Here is a 16,171-nt window from a genome sequence, read left to right as displayed (position 1 = left end):
TCTTCTGGCAGAAAGGATCATTTGGCAAAAAGGGTCATTTAGCCGAAAGGATCATTTAGCCGAAAGGGTCTTTTGGCCAAAAGTGAGAAATTAGGAATGAGTAGAGAGACGTCTCACTTCTCACACTTCATTTTTCTCTTCCACTGTAAAAAGTGATAAGCGCGAAATGAGTAGTAAGACGTCTCACTACCCACTTTGCACTACTCACAGTGAAAAGTGAGAAATGAAGAGTGAGTAGTGAGACGTTTCACTTTTCACTCCTCATATTTCACTTCTCGCTGTAAAAAGTGAGTAGTTAGATGTCTCACTACCCACCTCACACTACTCACTTTTCACAGTGAGAAATGATAAATGAGGATTGAGAAGTGAGACGACTCACTTCTCACTTTTGACAGCGAGAAGTGATAAATGAGGAGTGAGAAGTGAGACGTCTCTCTTCTTATTCCTAATTTCGCACTTTTCAAATGACCCTTTCGGCCTAATGACCCTTTTGGCTAAATGATCCTTTCGGCCAAATGACCCTTTCTGCCAAACGACCATTTCGGCCAAATGACTTTCGGCCAGATGGGTTTCAGCCTAATGGTCTGTTCTGCCTAGTGGCATTCGGCCAAATGGCTTTCGGCCGAATGGGTTTCGGCCAAATGACCCTTCCCCGTTTGTTCCACGTTATGATCAGTATCAGAACGTAACCGTGCTTCACCCGAAGTATGAAGACGATTTTCAGCTCTACAGTGCCTATTAGATTCTGCAATTTTCCTCCATTGAGCCGCATAGTCTTCAGAATCAAGCTGGCAATGAATGCCACAAATATGTTCGATTTTGATTTGGAAGTCATTCAGCACATATCTATCTCGCGAAAAATGCTTAATGCTAGTTGACATTCGAAACGGCAAAGAGTCTGCTTCTCGCCGACCGGTTGTTTGTATACCTACGATTCTTCCCCTTGATCACGTTTCTCGAACTTCTGGCGACAGTATCCTTTTCAATTTCAAAAGTGGGAAAATTTTCCTCATTTCCCAGGGAAAATAATCTGATACTCCAATTGTTCACAGTCCATTTATTTCTCGCCAAATTTTACCGCTGTTTATTTTTCAAATTTTATCACGTCTCTTCTAATAACGTTTAGGCGTGGATTCACTAATTTCAAAACCATTTTCATTCTTTGATGCCTTCCATATTTCCTCTACTAAAGCTGTCTTGAGAAGTCAAAATGTTACTTTGGAGGATTAGTAAATACTCAATATGTTAAGGAATCCACCTCATTCCTAGAATAAAATGAAAGGCAGGAATCTTCAATTGCCATAAAAATAAGTCACTTGACCAACTCATTTCACGGAGCACACAAAACCAATGAAGTCACCCTCGAGTTAATCCCATTTCCACATACAGAAACGAAACGGCAAAAAACAGGTGCCTCATATTTCTTCGCCTGCTTTGCTGCTGCATGCAGCCTTGTTGAAATTTATTGCATCAGGCGGCGATGATGATGATGGTGGTGATGCGAAGCCACAAAGTAGGCGACGAATACGACGACGATGATAGCCGCACGCAGCACCGCACTTTCTTCCTGAAAATGAAAAGTGACCACGGCGGCGGCGGCGAGCGAGGTCGGGTCAAAAATATGATATTTATGACTTTTGTTATTGCCGCTGCCACCGGTCGGTCCGTCCCCATCAGAGAGTGCTCTTCATTGTGAGTAAGTTCAGGAAGAAAGTGTTTGCAACAATAAACACAGCCTATTGACATCCTATTGTTTAGCCCATCGCCAGATCGTAGCCAGGATGTCCCGGGCTATAATTTTTTTTCATACTGCGTTTCAATGATGACAGCGGTCTATGTCTATTGATGATGATGACACCGCGCTTGTCACCGGCTCGAATAAACACGAAGCTGTCGTTCATTGAGTGAGCGGGTGGGGGAGGGAGAGCTGAATGATGAACTAAACGAGAGACCCCGCGCGCTATCACGGTTGAAGGGTTTCGAACAAAACGAACCGACTCGGTAAAACGGTGAATCGGAAAACCTTGTGCACACACACAGAAAGTGTACGGAACGGAGTTAATAATGTGAGCAAATTTGTGAGCCTAAAAGTGGTGCACAAATCGGTCGTCATCTTCATCATCATCATAATCGTAATCACGCGGGAGAAGTTTCATTATTAGATCGCGTGCATCCGTCAGTCGACCGACCAACGTTCTTAGTGGTTCTGATGAGGAAGGGTTGCCAACCGGACACTTTGAGTTTTAGTTGTCGCTTATGATCAATAACGGAAACAGTGTCATGAAAATTCAATTATTTCCCGGTTATCGATCGTTGATCAATCGTGATCGTCGAATGTGGCTACAAGACGGAGAGGAAAACACGTGGTTCGCACTTCCTACTCTCATTTGTTGTGAAGAAATTTCTTCTGGATTGTGAAAGATGGCTCCGACCAACAACTGTTCGAGCAGTTCATCGACTCGAAACAAAAAAAAAATCTATACGATGATGCAAAGGAGAAGTAGATCACAATCTATTTAACATCGAAGCGGGGCTTGATCAAGTTGCTACGGTACTAATTAATCATCATTAATAAAATAATATCTTCCTTTCAGCTGAAGCATAATTTCTCACGACGAACATCAGAACGCATCGCGAAAAGCGAGCGGAAATATTGGATCGCATTATGTTCTCGTCTTATGCTGTCGAACGGGACATAGTAGCGTAAATAGGGGTGTCCGCTCATTGATCATTGATAATCCATGATCAGTACCTAAAATCGAGAAATTTGGATAATCGTTCCAAGATTTCGATCAGTCGATAAATTGATCAAATGATCTGCGTAGAAATTAATAAACAAAATGATCAACAAGAAACGGGGCATCCCTAACCACACTGCATCGAAATGGTAGAAATTGCACTTGTCCAACGACGATCGACGTATGTTGCGGTGGTCTGCGGGACGTGGCATCGTAATTTAATTAACTCGTTGCTTGAACAGGAACACCACCTTCTGTGCCAGCGTCGAGCACCATATCGGTGCAGTGACGACGATCGCGCGAAAAAAGGGCAGCTCGCGGGTGCCGAGGCGCTTCGAGACGCGACGACGAAGAAAAGTTGTTGAAAAACCGTTTTATTAATCCGCAGCTACAAATAAAACACGTCCGCATTTTACATGAATCATGGACAATGAGAGTCCGGTCGGTGCGGTGGTGGTCCGCTGCAGCAGAGCGCCGTGAACCGTTGCGATGCGATAGATTATCCACGGTGAGTTGACGATGATGATGCTCTGCGAAATGAATAATTTCGCGTTTTGTCTCATAAATGGGACTAGCGGCTGTCAGGTAGTTGGCACCCTCGCCCCGGTCTGGCGTTATCTCTCGTAGCAAAATGGCAAAAAAACTGGTAGCCTGGTAGCAGTTTATTGTGATGGTGATTGAGGAGCAGCATTGGAGGTGCGGGTTCGAGTTGTTTATGAAAATGAAGATTGATGCTATCGTGATCTTGGATGGTTGTAATAAATTTGCTAAAAAATATAAACTGACTTCGTTAAGATATTCATAGGCGCACATTTTTGGCAGTAATGACGCCGCTGTCGGTTTGCGGGAAATTCAACGCTCTACAATCGCTAGGATTTTCACAACAAGTCATGAAGGTGTTCAAAACTTGTTTGATAGTCTAATGCAGTGGTGCCAAAAGTGTTTTTAAGCAATCCACAGCTCTAAGGGAGGGTTTGTCGGATACTCATTTGGCCGAATAACACGTTAGGCCGCACGTAGTTTAGTCGAATTCTACTTGACCGAATTGAACGTTTGATCGAAATAGTTATAAGGCTGAAAAAGTTTTGGCCGAAAATCGATCGGGTAAAAGTAACGTTTGGGCAAAAGTATCGTTTGACCGAAAAGGACATTTTATTGAAAAAGTCGTTTGGACGCATATGTCATTTGGCCGAAAATGCGGTCTGGCCGAACTCGTTGTTTAGCAGAAAGGGCTAAAAGTGTCGTTTGCCGAAAATGACGTTTGGTTAGAATGGACGTTTGGCAGAAAGAGATATAAGACCGAACGGATCATTCATCCGAAACTGTCGTTTAGCCGAATATGTCATTTGGCCTAAATGGTCGTTTGGCTCAAAGGACGCTTATCAACATTTTGAATGAAGGCTTCTGAGCTTCTTGAAAAAGGCTTCCGAGCCTCTTGAAATGAGGCTTCCGAGCCTCTTGAAAGGAGGCTTCCGAGCCTCTTGAAAGGAGGCTTCCGAGCCTCTTGAAAGGAGGCTTCCGAGCCTCTTGAAAGGAGGCTTCCAAGCCTCTTGAAATGAGGCTTTCCAGCCTCTTGAAAGAAGGCTTCTGAGCTTCTTGAAAAAGGCTTCCGAGGCTCTTGAAAGGAGGCTTCCGAGCATCTTGAAAGGAGGCTTCCAGGCCTCTTGAAGGAGGCTTCTGAGCCTCTTGAAAGGAGGCTTCCAGGCCTCTTGAAAGGAGGCTTCTGAGCCTCTTGAAAGGAGGCTTCCAGGCCTCTTGAAAGGAGGCTTCCAGGCCTCTTGAAGGAGGCTTCTGAGCCTCTTGAAAGGAGACTTCCGGGCCTCTTGAAAGGAGGCTTGGGCCTCTTGAAAGGAGGCTTCTGAGCCTCTTGAAAGGAGGCTCGAGCCTCTTGAAAGGAGGCTTCTGAGCCTCTTGAAAGGAGGCTTCTGAGCCTCTTGAAAGGAGGCTTCCGGGCCTCTTGAAAGGAGGCTTCCAGGCCTCTTGAAGGAGGCTTCCGGGCCTCTTGAAAGGAGGCCTGAGCCTCTTGAAAGGAGGCTCTCCGAGCCTCTTGAAAGGAGGCTTCTGAGCCTCTTGAAGGAGGGCTTCTGAGCCTCTTGAAAGGAGGGCTTCCAGGCCTCTTGAAAGGAGGGCTTCCAGGCCTCTTGAAGGAGGCTGAGCCTCTTGAAAGGAGGCTTCCAGGCCTCTTGAAAGGAGGCTTCTGAGCCTCTTGAAAGGAGGCTTCCGGGCCTCTTGAAAGGAGGCCTGAGCCTCTTGAAAGGAGGCTTCTGAGCCTCTTGAAGGAGGCTGGAGGCCTCTTGAAAGGAGGCTCTGAGCCTCTTGAAAGGAGGCTGAGGCCTCTTGAAAGGAGGCTGGGCCTCTTGAAGGAGGCTTCCAGGCCTCTTGAAAGGAGGGCTTCCAGAGCCTCTTGAAAGGAGGGCTTCGAGGCCTCTTGAAAGGAGGCTGTGAGGCCTCTTGAAGGAGGCTTCTGAGCCTCTTGAAAGGAGGCTTCTGAGCTCTTGAAAGGAGGCTCTGAGCCTCTTGAAAGGAGGCTTCTGAGCCTCTTGAAAGGAGGCCTGAGCCTCTGGAAGGAGGCTGAGCCTCTTGAAAGGAGGCTTGAGGCCTCTTGAAAGGAGGCTTCCAGGCCTCTTGAAAGGAGGCTGGAGGCCTCTTGAAAGGAGGCTCTGAGCCTCTTGAAAGGAGGCTTCTGAGTCTCTTGAAGGAGGCTTCCAGGCCTCTTGAAAGGAGGCTTGAGGCCTCTTGAAAGGAGGCTTCCAGGCCTCTTGAAAGGAGGCTCTGAGGCCTCTTGAAAGGAGGCTGAGCCTCTTGAAGGAGGCTTCCAGGCCTCTTGAAAGGAGGCTTCTGAGCCTCTTGAAAGGAGGCTTCTGAGGCCTCTTGAAGGGAGGCTGGGCCTCTTGAAAGGAGGCTTCCGGGCCTCTTGAAAGGAGGCTCTGAGCCTCTTGAAAGGAGGCTTCGGGAGCCTCTTGAAAGGAGGCTTGAGCCTCTTGAAAGGAGGCCTGAGCCTCTTGAAAGGAGGCTTGAGCCTTTTGAAAGGAGGCCTCTGAGCCTCTTGAAAAGAGGCTTGAGCCTCTTGAAGGAGGCTCTGAGCCTCTTGAAAGGAGGCTTCTGAGCCTCTTGAAAGGAGGCTTCCGAGCCTCTTGAAAGGAGGCTTCTGAGCCTCTTGAAAGGAGGCTTCTGAGCCTCTTGAAAGGAGGCTTCCAGGCCTCTTGAAAGGAGGCTTCTGAGCCTCTTGAAAGGAGGCTTGAGCCTCTTGAAAGGAGGCTTCCGAGGCCTCTTGAAAGGAGGCTTCTGAGCCTCTTGAAAGGAGGCTTCCGAGCCTCTTGAAAGGAGGCTTCCGAGCCTCTTGAAAGGAGGCTTCCGAGCCTCTTGAAAGGAAGCTTCCGAGACTCTTGAAAGGAGGCTTCCAAGTCTCATGAGAGGAGGCTTCCGAGCATCTTGAAAGGAGGCTTCCGAGCCTCTTGAAAGGAGGCTTCCGAGCCTCTTGAAAGGAGGCTTCCGAGCCTCTTGAAAGGAGGCTTCCGAGCCTCTTGAAAGGAGGCTTCCGAGCCTCTTGAAAGGTGGCTTCCGAGCCTCTTGAAAGAAGGCTTCCGAGCCTCTTGAAAGGAGGCTTCCGAGCCTCTTGAAAGGTGGCTTCCGAGCCTCTTGAAAGAAGGTTTCCGGGCCTCTTGAAAGGAGGCTTCCGGGCCTCTTGAAAGGAGGCTTCCGGGCCTTTTGAAAGGAGGCTTCCGAGCCTTTTGAAAGGAGGCTTCGGAGCCTTTTGAAAGGAGGACTCCGAGCCTTTTGAAAGGAGACTTCCAAGCCTTTTAAAAGGAGGCTTCCGAGCCTCTTGAAAGGGGGCTTCTGAGCCTCTTGCAACGCAGCTTCTGAGTCTATTGAAAGGAGGCTTCCTAGCCTCATAGCAGGAGGCTTCCGAGCCCTTTGGCAGGATATCTCCAAGCCTCTTGGTAGGGAACTGGAGGCTTCCGAACCTCTAGATTTTAGATTTTAATTCAGAGGAGTGTTGTTCAACATTTTGTCTAAATCAGGTAGTTTACATTGAAGATTTTTTAAATTTGTTCATTCGACATTTTGACCTTTTGATCTTTAGTCCCACATCCCAAATCGTCCATTTTTTAAAAATGGCGTACATGTCACTATCTCAGATTACGGCCGCAGTGTTCTTTGGCCAAGTGGCTTCTTGTCGAATGAGTTTCGACCAAACGGCCCTTCCTCCTATTTGATATCCTCCTCCTGACAGGACTCACAAGCCAGCTTGAACATTGTGAGCCTTCTGACGACCCAGTCCCCGACTGTCTGTGTTTTCAAACAAACATCGAAAGACCATGAAGCCAATTTGAACAGCAATGACCAAACCAACGCTCGCTCATTCCACTTCCAACTAACCAACTCAAAACAAAACAACAAAGTGCACAGAACTCAACCGCATTAATGAGCTGCCCACCGCAAGTCCCAGCAGTAGCCCCTTCTTTTCGAACGGCGTGCTCTCTCCCCTTCGACCGCAACCGGTAGTCCTTTCCAATTATCGTTCTCGAAAACACGGCAAAGGAAGGAAGGAAGTAACGAATTTATAAATTTACCTTCAAAAACTAAAAGATTATAATTTGTTTCATTCCCATATTTGTGTCGCTCCGTCCGTTCCCTTCCACGATGTTTCAGCTTTCGATAGAACGAACACGAAAGCGAACGCTGTCTCTGTGCGGCTACTGCGATACACTGCGTTCGAAAATCCGCGGTCGCAGCAACCTCTGCACTCCAGAAATTATTAATCTTTTGTTTGCGTTAAACGTTAATTGTTGGACGATCGCGAGGAATGTCCGTTTCGTATCCACATCTATCCCAGTCCGGCAGAGTTGGAACGAATTCGGAGCCAAACCTTTGCGTGTTTCGGTGTTTTGCTCCGCATCCCGTCTTTGGGTTAGCTTTCTTGGGTCCGGGTCCGTCCCCACTCGGATAGGCCAATTTCCTATCCGTACCTTGCCGAAAGTCAAAAAGGAAACCTCGGCATCGGAGGGCGAGGCAATTTGCCCCGAAGGGCGTTTTGATTGATGCCCGAAACGAAACTAAAGAAAAAACCGGAAGACCGACCGGAATTTGTAGCACGGACAGGCCGAACATTTTTCGGGGCTTTGATTCTGATTTCGGTTTGTTTTCGTGGATTAGCTTCTGCTGGACGGCATTTGGTAGAAAAGGTCACCTGGGAGTTGGGGGTGCCCGGACCACTTTGGTATGTAAATAAAATGTTAGCACGGTAATGAGCCCCTTCGTGATCAGTCAGCGGCGGCCGCCGATTGTGTGGTTTCGTTTGCTGCAGCTTCGGACTTTTGGGACATGCAATTACGGCAATAAAAAGTGAAACGGTTCCCATGGCTGGAACCGGAAGTGTCGCAAACACCGGCCGCAGGATAGAACATTTCCTGAACGTGCAGAGGGTGCGCGAGGGGAGGAGTCGCGATCGGTGGCGGCTGATAAGCAGCGGTCCGTGGCTGTGCTCCTCGTCTATCACGCAGCGCCCGGGTTTGACATACAGAGTTAACAACGGCCACAGGCTTCAAGGGGTGTTCCGTTGTGCACTTTTTTGATAGATAAGCAAGATAATCGGTCAACAACGGCAAAAGAACGAGTGACACATGAGCAGAGTTGATGTGGCAGCCCTGCTCCGGATCGGAAAGGGGGAGAGCAACAACAACGCGACATAATGCGGTATTTGCTGCCTAATTGCTGTAAATTTGTACCGCCCGGGCTCGGCTGGCGAACGTTTAGTGGGAAACAGTCGTTAAACCGCACTTAAATGTTTGAGCACAAATTTGTGCAGTTTGTCGGAAGCGATCCGAGCAATTCTTTCACTCACAGCAGGGGTGTAGCTCGGAGACGATGGCTGTACTGCGAACTGTCAGTTCGCAGTCAACGCCAGTCCTGTTCGGATCTGATGGGAGACCCTTCGCACACTGCACACATATGATACACGCTCGGGGTGCATTTACATAAACATAAACCGCACATTATTAAACTCATTAACTGGGCTCTTACGGAGCATCGAGCAGCAAATGTTAGGGGCCGTCCAATAACCACGTGGTCATAAATGGGGGGGGGGGGGTGTTGGTTTGGAAAATGACCACGATAAGCCACAAGGGGGGGGGGTTGCTCTCGAACCACGTGTTTTTTTTTATACAAGAAAAACTTTTGGTGAATAACAATAGCGGTGTAAAAAATACAAATCATTAAAATTCAATGATTTAATCATTAAACGCAAAGCGCATCTAAGGACCGATGCCCACGTAGCGTCTTTTCAACTCAGCGTTAAAAAGACGTAGGTGTGCATCGAGAAAAATCGATAACGCAGCGTCGGTCGCAACGCCGATGCATACTGCATTATTTGACCATCTCAGCCTAAGATCCTATATCCATACAAAAATAAACGAAAAAACAAGTTGCCATTCAGTCTCAATTTCCACAAAAAAAAATTGGAAAGGAGAAATTCCGCCGCAGATGGTTTTTGACATCACGCCGCCGACACTTTTGCATCAGCGGACTGCAGCTATAATTTTGAAAAATGTTCATGTTTTTTTTCAATAATCCAAGAAAAAATCTTAAGAAGAAAAATTCAAAAGAATTTCTTGTGGATATTCAGGAAAAATAAAGTAAAGAAATTTCCTGTAAAAACTTTGACATTACTTCATACAATCCTGATAATGTTCTGGCATTCAGATTTTTTTGAAGAATTCGCCCTGAAAAATTTTGCTTGGAAATTTTGCTACAAATTGATAATGAAAAAAACAATATCTCCAGTGTTAATTCCGAAAATGTTCCTTAAAACCTCGAAAAAAATTCCATGTGAATTCTGTCTGAAAATTAAAAACAGTCCCGTGGGAAATACATATAATTTTCGGGGGAAAAACATTCTAATGAATTTCTTCGACAAGATCTTCCGAATCTTCACCAGAAATTCTTCTTCATTTATAAAAGAAGTTTTTCGAGCAATTTAAGGAGTGTACTGAGCAAAATGTTCAGTCTCCAGTTAGCCTTGCGAGGATTGCCAATCCGGAGATGACGAGTTCGATTCTCGTTCCTGTCTAGGATGTTTTCGGGTGGGAAACATTCTCGACACCCTAGGTATAGTGTATACATCGCACTTGCTACACAGAAAGAAAAATCATTTATAAAATTGAAAAAGCCGTTGGTTAAAATGAAAAGTTTCGTTGGTTCTTTTTCGTAGAGAGTTGCAAATGTTTAAAATAAAAGTACGCAAACTTTTGTTACACCCATTGATCAAAAATTGCATGCCACTCTGAAATTAAAAGTTTGTACTGTCAAACCAAGAAGGTCACACTATAAATAAGAAAGTGTTTTTATTTTCATACTAAAACGAAGCTGTTCTTTCCCCAAATCAGAATTTCCCACCCTTTACCCTCCATTAATGTTTTTCCTTTGAAGATTTATATGGATTAATAGTATTATTTTTGTTTGTTTATTTTAAACTTCACATAGGATTTTAGAAAATTGACATAGAGGATTTTAAAATATTGACAATAACCAGCCAATGAATTGTGATGCGCAGCCATCGAGATGAGCTATAGACATTGCGGCATATTTTTCCTGCCAATCATGGGGATTGCTCGGGGCTCGTCGGGGAGTGCCCAAACTGGCAATTTATCTGAAATTGAAGAATTAGAAAATCTTTAAAGTATTCTGTAAACATTAAACTTGATGTGCTATTATTTGAACCAGCAAAACCAGCACTTTTTTGGGGCATGAAAGTGTGAGTTGGATGGTTGGGTAGCAATTGAATCAGCACATTTCCGGTAGTTTCGTTTTGTACTATAGATACCGGTTATTTTCACTTTGTTTATATGAAAAAAGACCTACCTTCCGGTTCCATATTGCTGTCTGCATAAACGCAGGAACTTCACGGCAAAATCTGCAAAAAGTTAATTCCGAGGCACCACCGAACAAATCCGGAACAAAAAAAATGACAATTGTCGCTTTTGTATACTGAGCGGAAAATGACGAAAAGAGAGTCGAGAGAGATGACAGCTTCAAATTTGAAGCACTATGAGTTATTTCGATAAATTAATGGACAAAATTCACATAAGTAATTCGAGATAAGATAAATATTTATAGGCTGGTAATTTTGTATGTTAGCGTTGTTTAATCACGTACATGTGATAATTCTGAAGTTCGGTTCATGATAAATAAAGAGTTATAGTTCATATGCAGAAAAATATATAATAGATTTTAATTAATTTATACCATCTGATATTCCATTGTGAACATGACTGAAGGACGGTTAATTTTTGTTCTGCTTTTCACCAAGGTTTATCATTTAATGTTTTGACAGTTTTACAGTTTTGAAATTGAATGGAAGAACTTTCAATTTTACTTCTGGAGATAGCAGGAAAACACTTTGGAAATGAAAAAATAATTTGACTGAGACTATTTTTACTTTTATTTTCAAGAAAACGAATCACTTTTCAAAGAAAAAGTGTAAAACCTTCTGTGAAACTATGTTTATTTTTTGTGTGTACAAGATATATAATCGTGCAATGGCTGGCATATAAAAGCTTTCAATTTATAACTGAGGAAATGCTAATAGAATATACTAAGTTGAAAAGCACTTTGATATTTCCGTTGATTTTTTTTTTTCAATTTTGGAATTTTGAAATGAAATTTTTTCGGAATACTTTTTTACGCTCTTTGTGAATTCTATCACATTTTTTAAAATTTCCCAAGTATTTTTTATTCGAGGTATTATTTAGAATTTCCACGAAAGAGTCTATGGATTATCTCCAAAATTTTTTTTGGATTTTCAAAGAAAAAATCTTTAGAATTCTCATGGTTCATTTTTTTTAAATTTGAACCAGAAATCATTTCAAAATTTCATCGGGAATTCATTCTTCTTCGGGATGTCATTTTGATTTCTTTGTAGGTTCAGCTAAGCATTGCTTCAAATCTTTACCATGCAAAGATGCACAGGAAATGATTTGGAAGGTTTAAGGAATTTTTACATCAGAAAATCTTTAAAATTTTGATATAATTTTTTAAGGAATTTCTACTGGAAATGCTTCAAAAGTACAATCTTTACAAGTACTACAAAAATACATTTTTTTCGTTATTTCCACTTGTAAAAACATCGAAATTTCCTCGGGAAATTCATGATTGGTGTTTCAGATGAACTTTTCTCGATTTTCTACTGGAAAATCTTAGGGATTTCTATCGGAAATATTTTGGCATATTCCGAATAATGTATAAATATACGTTTCGGATCCTTCTATGGATTCTTCTAGTTCTAGCATTTTTCGGAACTCTTCCACAGAATTTCGGAAAAAATGTCGTTGAAATTCTAAAGATTGTCCGGGAGACTCCGAAGAATTTCTTATTAATATTCCGAAGGGTTTCCCTTGCATCTCCAGAATAGTTATTCTTGAAAATTAAGAATATCTTGGAATTTAAAATTAATCCAAGCAATAAATGTAGGCAATAATTTAGGTTTAAGAAGCCTAGTTTTTATGACATTGAATAATTAATTATCGAAAAAAAAAATATTGCACCTAAATGTTCTAAAGGCACAAAATTCTAGTAGTTCGCATGAAAAAGGTTATGACATAGAGAAGCTTGCATTTAAAAAATCAACATGAAATTCTAAATAAAATGCTTTTTAAATTCATAAAAGGGTCTTAGAACTAAGGAGATTCCTGCGATATGAAAAAAGTGCCAGTGTTCCAGAAAAAACAATCTAATTCCTAAAACAATCTAGGTTAAAAAATAGTGTTATAATAACGATTGAAATCTCAACCCTTTCAGGAACGATGGGTCATATATGCCCAGCGTTTTAGATTGTCACAAAATCACAAAAGAGAACTAGGCCACCATTTTCATCAGCAAAATTGTTCATCTAGATATTGGCTTTACAGAAAAAATAAGGGAGCTCAAATTTGACTGACCATGAAAACTCAGATATCCGAAACCTTGGGAAGATTTCGATTCTAAGAGCATGTAAATAAAGTTTAAATGTTTGAATCATTCTGAACAGATGGGTGGTCAGATAAGATGGGCCAGCCTGAACGTTAAGCCAGTGATTAATAATCTACCAGATCAATCAAGACATTTGCAAAGTTCTCATCATCGGTGTATACCCAATCCGATGAAATAAGCATATGATTCTAATTTCCATTACCATGAGATCCAAGAGACAAGGTTCCCAAAATTATCTTGAGTCAACATCAAGTTGCACAATGACTATGAGGTTTGTTCGCAAACTGTTTTTGTAGGGCCTTAGAAGCACTGGGTTCACGGACTTGAATGATCAAGTAGTTCAAACATTACGACTTCCAGGACGTTTTGTATAACCTAAAAAGTCTGTAGTAGCTTGTATAAATAATAATTGAAGTCATATCAACCCAATGGACCCACTGGGATATTATATCATACATCATTCATAAGTTGGTTAATTGGATAAATCGAATGATTCGAACTCCAAAATAATAATCTATATAGAAGGAATCTATAGGGATATTCAGTGATGAACCTTATAGTTATTTAAAAAAACACTAATGAAAAAATAAAAATAAAATAAAAATATAGGGATATTTTGGAAAATTTCTGAACCATTATTAATTTTTCTTGAAATTTTTATAAGATATTCGCAAGTCCACATTTTTTTGTATCCTCCTGATGCATTGAAGGTGTGCGAACTCTAGATATCCTAATACCTGATACACATTATAGCATGATAGCATCATCAAAATTATCGACTTCATGAAAATTTATAAATTCCATGCTGGGTTTAGTTTGATTTTGACTCGACTGAAATTGTTCTCTTCAAAATTGATCGGATTAACCATATGTTTTGTTATATAAGGTTTTTTTTAAATTTTAGTACTTGAAAAAAAAACCACGTGGTCAAAGGGGGGGAGGGGGGGTCAGCCAAATGACCACGATAAGCCACATGGGGGGAGGGGGGGTTGAAAATCTTCAAAAATATGACCACGTGGTTTCTGGATGGCCCCTAGCGCACGGCTGGATGCCTCGAGAAGGAGAGTGTAAAACGTCCTCCGCCGCCGTCGTCGCCGTTTTGCGTCTTTGTTGGAGGTTGATGCCTTGCTCCGCTTTGCACGACAAGAAAGGTTGTGTGCCTAGAATTCTGAGCGGGGCGTCGCCTATTTACGCCCCTTCAGGGCGGCTGACTTAAGCTGCAACTCACAACGTTTGATGGGTAATTTACATTTTTACTAGCCAATTTGCTGTACCACTTGTGGAAGCTCCCTGCCGTGACGCTTCCCCCATTTGGCCTTGCAAATTACGTCCATTAGGGCTTCCTGTCCACTGATTTCCCGCCGGTAAGAACACCCCTCTCCGGAACAGTTTTGTTTCGGTAAGTTTCCTAGCTTTTGGAATCGACTAACGACGCGCTGCTGAAATGTAAACAATCCAATCGATGCTGCTGCCGCAATATCCATTCTTGCAACAAATTGCGCTCGGTTGCCTCGCAACTCTGCAGCACAGTTCCGCCCCTGCCGCAACCTGTTCATCGAGCGGATCCCGTTCGCACCACAACATCACTTCGGCTCTGAGCCAACAGTGTTGGTGCCAATTAAAGCCCGATAAAAATCAACCATCGAGCCACACCACACCGACGCGGCATGTTTCTCGATTGCAATTAAGCTCTGAATTTGTAATTTGTTGCATTTAGCATCCATTCTGAACAAACGCACTCGACACCCCTCGTTCGGCGCGCTGGCAGCACGGTACCGCTCCTGTCATTTGCAGAAACGAACGAAACCTCATTACACCAAAGCAAAGCAACCCGGTTTAGTACTTGCGGTTACTGTGATCCCGTTCGAGTTATGCGGTACGGTATTGCAGCTCTAATTAGATAAATCAAAAGCTAAAGCGAACGTTTAATCCCTTCTCTGGGGGCGGCTCCGGCTGACGACGGCAGGAGGTGCGGTCCGAAGGCGACGATCATGTAGGCAAAGTATCGTTTAACGATTTGTGGTTTCCCTAGTTTTATAGCTCCTAGCGCTGGCTTCACGGCAATTAAGCGTCGATTAAATGGGTGGCGTGTGAACTCAGTTGATTGTGTCAAGGATTTCCAAGTGCCGAGTTTAATGAGATTGAAATCGTTTTCACCGAAACTGCATCAGCAACAGGTTCCAGGTTCAGTCAAAAAGTGCGCCTTACAACCTATTTCGGCCACGCAGCTATCACAGTTCCCATCTCCGATGGCCGTAATTAGCCTGTCCAAGCAAACAAATTAAGCGACGCGAACCAGGAATTTTATCGACACATTGTTTATTAAACTCGAAACAGAAACTCACCCGCTAATGACGGCTATCGTGTCCGCGATCGCACTCAAATTAACCGCTCTGCCACAGTAATGAGAACAGCAATAACAACAACAATCAACACAGTAATCCGTCTCCCTTGCGACTACGGCGACGGCGGCGGCGGCTTGGCCTACTGCACTTGACGAAGCGCTTAACGAACGCATCGAGCCCAGCTCACGTCAAGCGATGCAACCCCGTCGCCTTGGCTGTCTTGTTTATTAACGAAAATAAAATTATGATTATAAAATGTTAATTCGCAGGCGCGCAGTGTGTGCGCACATTCTGGCGGAAAAGTTTCAGTCGCAGTCAGGAGAAGAAGAACGAGAGACCCACACGGTGGTTCGACGATGACGACGACGACGGTGCAAAAGAACGCTTACTTAACGAACCGTGAAAAAGTGGTTTTAATATGTACATACAATTCACATATTCGTCAAGTGGTGGCCAAGGGAGACGCTGCTCAGCGAAGGATTTCCTGTGGGATTTGGGTTCGGATCGCGAGCGACCGCTCGGTTTGTCAGTGCTCCCTCGCCTTACAATACAGCCAGCGGCCGGCCGGCGCGGGGAGACGCGGTGTGCGCTTTAGAATTTCGGTTCGTTGGCTTTATTTCGGTGAAATTTATTGTTATTTGTATTTAATTAATGTTGTTAAAAGGTGGTTTATTAAATGCTTTGTTATGTCTTTTCACTCATTTTCACTGTCGGGCGGATGCACCTGCAGGTTGCCAGGTTTCCCTTCGAGGCAAACGTTGGAACGCTGAACGAAACGATCTGTCAAAAACTGCACACCGGCAGTGATGCCAGAATCATTCTTCAAAAAGTCCAAATGAGCTACTCCGCTTTATCTATCATTCCACGCTACTCGTTACTCATCGCCTCATGAGTTAAATGCTTCCTCGAAAAACAATCGCCCTTTTCTCTCGAGGATCCCCCTCAATTAACGCACAGAACCTCAACATTGTTGCCGTACAGCAAGACAGCATTCTCTCATTAACCTCACACATCACGGCGAACTGACGATATGTTGGTGTTATTATTGTTGTTGTCTGTTTACCACAAACCCGCCTGATGAATGAAGTCGAGACGCAGAGCCTACTGTGCGTGCAGCCCAAC

The 16,171-nt window shown here is 43.6% G+C and overlaps 1 protein-coding gene and 1 long non-coding RNA gene across 3 annotated transcripts in view; one reads left to right on the top strand and one right to left on the bottom strand.

Annotated features, from left to right (window-relative positions):
* LOC134207235 (homeobox protein B-H1-like) overlaps window positions 1-16,171 on the top strand; it is a 205,513-nt gene that overhangs the window by 107,785 nt on the left and 81,557 nt on the right. The gene's annotated exons all lie outside the window — the stretch shown is intronic.
* Window positions 10,185-10,810, bottom strand: LOC134213483 (uncharacterized). The gene is made up of 2 exons (XR_009979469.1): window positions 10,599-10,810; window positions 10,185-10,386 (listed from the first exon to the last, which is right to left on the bottom strand). It is a non-coding gene; the product is annotated as an uncharacterized LOC134213483 (long non-coding RNA).

Source organism: Armigeres subalbatus, chromosome 1 (genome assembly GCF_024139115.2).
Source record: "Armigeres subalbatus isolate Guangzhou_Male chromosome 1, GZ_Asu_2, whole genome shotgun sequence".
Lineage (NCBI taxonomy): Eukaryota > Metazoa > Arthropoda > Insecta > Diptera > Culicidae > Armigeres > Armigeres subalbatus.
Note: the sequence above shows the minus strand (reverse complement) of the source record. Positions and strands in the feature narration are given on the sequence as shown.